Below are 6,714 nucleotides of genomic sequence, written 5' to 3'. Positions count from 1 at the left end.
GGAAGGTACTTTGAAATTATATAAAAATCTGATTCCTCATCAAATAGTTCATTCCTTTATTTACTCCTTTAAATATGGACTTATGATTTCAAATTTTATTCAATGGGTTAGAATCCATTAATATAATTTTAAAAATTTTGATGTTCAAATCATCCTTAATTTGGTCAATGGAAGCCCCTTTAAGCTCCTTTGTCCTTTTAACAAAGGAAAAGAAAAACCTGATTCTTGGAGCACTTCTTTACATTTCAGGTGATTAATTTTACACCACCTCTGCTTTAGTCCTGGAATCACTCATCTCTCTAAAGAGCCCTTTTTGTGGGTAGCAAGATCTGAGCTCTAAGTGTGCTTATTGTTATTGTGATTTCTTTGTTGCCAGGTCCTTTTATGAGCATCACTAGGAAATACATATGTATAGACGTGCATGTACTTTTCGTGTGTGTGTGTGTGTGTGTGTGTGTGTGTGTGTGTGTATGTATACAAAACACTTATATAATACAGTAATATCTAATTCCAATCCAAGACCACAGGATTAATTTTATTTTCCTCCTACATTGTAACTTTCTTCTTTCATAGTATGAAACTTGGCTTCTATAATCCTTAATATGTTTGTTATCTCCTTGTATCAACCAATTTCTCTGTAGCCACTGACTTTTCATCCCTGAAAATGCCAGCATATGTAAGGACTTTGGCTGGGATTGAAGACCTCAAATAATACCAATTGTGGATAAAGCTAAAATAAAGGTGAGCACAATGGCTTGTTGAAAGCGGAGAGGTGGACAAAGCCAAAATTAAGATAGTCTTAAGTGGAGTGTTGTGTGGGACGATGAGAGCCTAAGGCTGAGGCTTGCAGAACTTGGTAATCAGTTTGATGAGGGGTATTGTTGGCATTCAGGAGATTAGGGTTATAGGAAGGAAAATTTTAGTTTCAAGATGGCAGAGTAAAAATACTTCTTTCCTATACTCCTGAAAATCATCTAAAGAAAACAATCAAAAACACCATCTTTGATTATAGTAGGAGATAACCATAATCTCAAACCACAATGTATGAAGACTGAATGTACATGGAAGAAGAAGAGTGGATAGTAGATTACTTAGAAGTGAGGAAAAAGGTCAAATTAAAATTCTGCAAGCTGGACACTGAAGTCCCCAGAGAAGACTAAAAAGCCTCAGGAATTAAGAGCTACTGTGGATGCCAGAGAAGGATGGATTTTTTGAAAATCTATATATGGTGTGGTTAGAATTTGGCTACAAAACTCATCTTGCAAGGCAATTGCCTCTGACAGAAGATAAGTTTTATTAATAAATAAATAAAAGGTACAAGAGAGGTTTCAGATTTCAGGATATCAAGTAGAAAGGGTTTAGGGCTTATTGAATGTGAGTTGGAATTCCTTTTGTCTGAGCTCCACAAATTCTAGCTTAAGATTGCCCTCTTCCAGATTTGTACCCCACCAACCAAGGGGAAGGAGATTATTTTATGGAGTATTTAACACCTCCCCCCCCAAAAAACCTATGGGTTTGTTATGGATTCCCAACAAAAATAGTTGGTCATTTCCTCATCATATATGTTTATTTTTCTTTTTTAGGTACTGGGGATTGAACCCAGGCTTGCTAACTAAGCACATGATCTACCACAGAGCTACACTCCCAGGCCAAGATAGTCACAGATTTTCCCCCCCCAGTGCTTGGAATCAAATCCAGGGCCCTGTGCATATTAGGCAAGTGCTCTACCACTGAGCCACACCCCAGCTCTTCACTGATTATCGTACTCACCCTTGAACACAAAAATTACCATCAATTTTAAATGTCTGTTTTAAATATAAATGCAGTCAGAGAACACATATTTGCAAATATGCAGAAAACAAATCAGAGGAAATAAACACTCCAAGAACATAAAAAAACTAAAGTATCCTCAAAGTACAACATGAAACAAGAACAACATGCTCTATACAGGAGCAATACAAAAGAAAGTGCTCTTGGGATACACAATAGAATATTATTCAGCCTTAAAGAATAATGAAATCATGGCATTTGCAGGTAAATGGATGGAGCTGGAGAATATCATGCTAAGCAAAATAAAAAAATCCCCCAGAACCAAAGGCCGAATGTTTTCTCTGATATGTGGATGCCAATTCACAATAAGAGGATGGGTAGGGAAAAATAGAGGTACTTTGGATTAGGCAGAGGGTACAAAGAAGGGGATGGGGTAGGAATAATAATAGAATGAATTGGACATTATTACCCTGAATACATATATGATTTCATGCCTGGTATGATTCTGCAACAAAGAATGAGAAGTTACACTCCATTTATGTATGATGTATCAAAATTAATTCTACTGCCATGTATAACTAATTAGAATAAAAAAGATTGCATGAGTATAAATAAAAAAGTGTTCTTGGAAATCATATATGGATAGTGGGAATGAATTAAACAGTTGGAAGATAAAGTCAGGAGAATCCTAGTAAGACTCAGATAACCTTGAATCTCATTTTTACATTTTGATTAAGAGGGTGTAAAACTCCTAAAAAGCAAAAAGCTTTCTAGTTAGAATAACAACATTTCCTGGCACAGACTACTTTTTATTTGTTTTTTCCCAAATCAGTTGCAGACATCTTGGGAAGGAGGAAAATTAGAAAGATGAAAATGAAGCTTTTAAAAATCAGATTTATGTCTTTTATTGTCATAAAAGTCTAAACCTACTGCTGTAGTCAATAATCTCATATTCCTAAGAGCTCCTGTGATTTCATATTTCATTACAAGGAAGAGAGGGTATTTAAAAGATCTGTCAAGTGTTGAATGATGTGTTCTATAAAATATCCTTTCTTATTACCAATTTATTGAGGTTTAGTGAGAAATGGTTTGGTGCCATGATGGAGTAGACTGGATTTTGTCTTTGGTATATGTTAATAATATCAACCTTAAAAAGCAAAAATTTCCTCTAAGTATCTCCTTTACCTTGGCATATGCAGCAAATCCAAAATTTTTGTTGCTAACAGCATGTAAAGACAAAAGGAATATAGACTTAGTTGAACAACTGTTTAGTAAATGGAACATTTTGATTGTTAATAATAGATCAAGATAATTCATGACTCAAATTGTTCATGAGACTGTCAAGCTTTTGAAAACTAGTCTATAAAAGCCACAATTACTATTTTTTTTCGAGAGAGAGAATTTAATATTTATTTTTTAGTTTTTGGCGGACACAACATCTTTTGTTTGTATGTGGTGCTGGAGGATCGAACCCAGGCCGCACGCATGCCAGGCGAGGGCGCTACCGCTTGAACCACATCCCCAGCCCACAATTACTATTTTTTTTTAGCAACATTTTAAAAAATATTTTAATTAGTTGTAGTTGGACACAATACCTTTATTTTATTTTTATGTGGTGCTGAGGATCGAACCCAGGGCCTCACACAGGCCAGGCGAGCGCTCTACCACTGAGCCACAACCCCAGCCCCAGCAACAATTTGTAAGATGCCAAACTTTCATGTGCAAATTGTGATTTTCAGAAGTATAATTTTTTTTTAAAATTTCCTTTCATGTGCAAATTGTGATTTTCAGAAGTATAATTTTTTTTAATTTCAGATTTTTTAAGAAGAGTTTTTGTTTCAGTTTAGTACAAGTATGCATATATTTTTGGATTCTAATAAAGGATTTCTTACCATGAGTCTCGGTCATAAAGTCTAAACTCATTGCTGTAGTCAATAATCTTATTCCTATGAGTTGCTGTGATTTCATATTTCATCATTCCTTTGGCCACACTTATTTAACTCATGTTCCTAAAAAAATGTATTTTTATGTCTTATTCTCTAAACCTGTTAAGAATCTTGATGGTAGGGGCCTTATGTTTACGTGTTTTGGAATCTTCCATAATATTATTGTACATAAAGTATGTTCCCATAACTTTTTCAATTTAACAAAGCCATTTAGAATGTTCAATTTTGAGTCCACACTTGCCTGCAAAAAGATCCTGTGACTCTTGGTTTTATTCCTCCTGGATCCTTTTTTTTTTTGAACCACTGTTGATGGGAAGAATGGATGCAGTTCTCTTTGGAGACTGAGGCAGGCTCACTACTATGACCTTCAGTGTCAGCATCTACAGCCTTGGGTTCAGACCCCACTGCCCATACTCACGGCCCTCACACTCAGCATCCAGGCTGGGGAAGGTAGCACTAAAGCCACTACCTCTAGATGCCATATTTCTCTACCCTAAATTGAATTATTGTCATAAAAATTGTATCACTGCAGAGGATATAACACCAACATATCAAATATCCACTAAAAAGTGCAGCACTTTATAGAACAGGAACTTTTTTGGGGAAAAAAGTAATAGAAAATGTACCTGTCAAAACAGTGTATTTTTGCTATTATCCTGGCATTAATAATTGTGTAGAAGGGTTCCAAGGCAGTAAAAGTCACTTGTTAGAAATTATAATGTAGATTGCTAAGGGAAAACAACTTCATAATAACCTACATCAAACTCATCTGTATCTTTACTATAATGTGTTCTAGTTAGTGGACAAAGCCTATAAAGAATGGCTACTGTATTTGAAATAGATTAAACACTGGTACACATTCTAGAAGGGCAATTATCATAGTAAATTAAGCAATATAAACATATTATGATAAATGGATATTCTTTCCTCCAATGGAGTGCAGAATTCAAAAAGCTAATAAGGTTCACAATAGCCAAATCTAGAAATAGAAAAGATTAATGGTTGCCCAAGGATGGAGTATTTGTGGGTGTACTGGATTGAATTGTATTTTCCCCCAAAATGTTTACCTAGAGCTTCAGAATGTGACCTCATTTGGAGATTGGATCTTTGCAGATGTAAATAGTTAAGATAAGGTTCTACTAGATTGCGGGGGAGCTCTACCCAGATGACTATTGTCGTTATAGAAACACTATACAAATGGTATTAGAATCAAATCAAAACAGACACAAAGATCAGTGGAATAGAATTGAAGACACAGAGTCAAACCCACATACTTACAACCATCTGATATTTGACAAAGGTGCCCAAAATAGATGTTGGAGAAAAAAAAATAGCCTTTTAAACAAATGGTGCTGGGAAAACTGGATAATCATATGTATAGACTGTAAGTAGATCCCTATTTCTCATCCTGCACAAAAGACAAATCAAAATGAACCAAAGATTTAGAATTAGACCAGAAACTTTGTAACTGCTAGAAGAAAATATAGGGCCAATATGCCATCATATTAGAGTAGTCACCCACTTCTTCACAAAGACCTAAAGCTCAAGAAATAAAACCAAGAATCAGTTAAGTGGGATGCCCTCAAATTAAAAAAAACTTCTGCATAGCAAAGCAAGTGATTAAAAGCATGAAGAGAGAGCCTACAGAATGGGAGAAAATCTTTGCCAGTTGCTCCTTCTGACAAGGGATTAATGTCCAGAATATATCAAGAACTCAAAAAACTCATCACAAAAAAAAAAAAACCCAACCAATAGGCAAAATAACTAAACAAGTATTTTTCAAAACAAGAAACACAAATAACCAACAAATACATGAAAAAATGTTCACATCTCTAGCAACCAGGGAAAGGCAAATTAAAACTACACTAAGATTTTATCTCACTCCAGTCAGAATGGGCATTATCAAGAACACAAATACTAATAAATGCGGGTAAAATTGTTAGGGAAAAAGGTACACTTATACATTGTTGGTGGGACTGCAGACTAATTCAACCACTCTGGAAAGCAATGTGGAGATCCCTCAAAAAAACCAGGGATGGAACCACTGTATGACCCAGCTATCCCACTGCCTGGTATTTTTCCCCCAAATCTAAAATTGGCATACTACAGCAATATAGTCTCTTCAGTATTGAGACATAAAAGTAGACAAAATACAGAATCAGCCCAAATGCCTGTCAATAGAAGAATGAATCAAGACAATATGGTAGGTATACACAATGGAGTTTTACTTAGCCATAAATACTGGCATTTTCAGGTAAATGGATGGAACTAGAGAACATCATGCTAAGTAAAATAATCCAGACTCAAAAAAATCAAGGGTCAGATGTTTTCTCTCACGTGGAAGCTAGAGTAAAGTAAGTGAAAGAAAGCGGTGGCAGGGGGAAATCAGGTATCATAAATACATAGGGAAGATCAGTGGAGTAGGTGGAGAACCAGAGGGAGAGAGGAAGGATGGGAAAGGGGAAGAAATATAGAACAAATTTAACAAAATCATTTTATATGTATATATAAATGTGACTGTTGAGAGCCACAGCCGAAGGGGCCCCAGCAAACTTCCAGCTGCCAGCAAACTTCCAGCTGCCGGCTGATGATTGGCTCACAGCAGCCCCAGCAACATCTAGCTGATTGGCTCCTCTGCGGTGATGCTCATTGGGCTGTTTCCCTGCCATTTCAGACCACCGAGCTGCTCATTGGGGGACTTTTTTGGCTCCGCCCACGTGACCCAGCCAATGCGCCTCAAGAGCAGGAGGATTATGGGAGGTGGAGAGAGGCTTGTGGGAAGCCCGTGGTGGCAGTTGAGGCTCTGAGGGTTTTTCCTGAGAGGCTGTTTTGTTTGGCTGTGTGGTTCTAAAAATAAAGTTAGTTTCTTTTGACAAGTGGCTCCTGATTGTGCCCAGCCAGACTGCGGCATGTGACAAAGGCAATTTCACCTTTATGTGTAAGTGGACAGTACCAATTAAAAAGAAAGGAGCGAAAGGGAGATCAGTGGAGTAGAGGA

Source organism: Marmota marmota, unplaced genomic scaffold, assembly GCF_001458135.2.
Source record: "Marmota marmota marmota unplaced genomic scaffold, marMar, whole genome shotgun sequence".
NCBI lineage: Eukaryota > Metazoa > Chordata > Mammalia > Rodentia > Sciuridae > Marmota > Marmota marmota.
Note: the sequence above shows the minus strand (reverse complement) of the source record.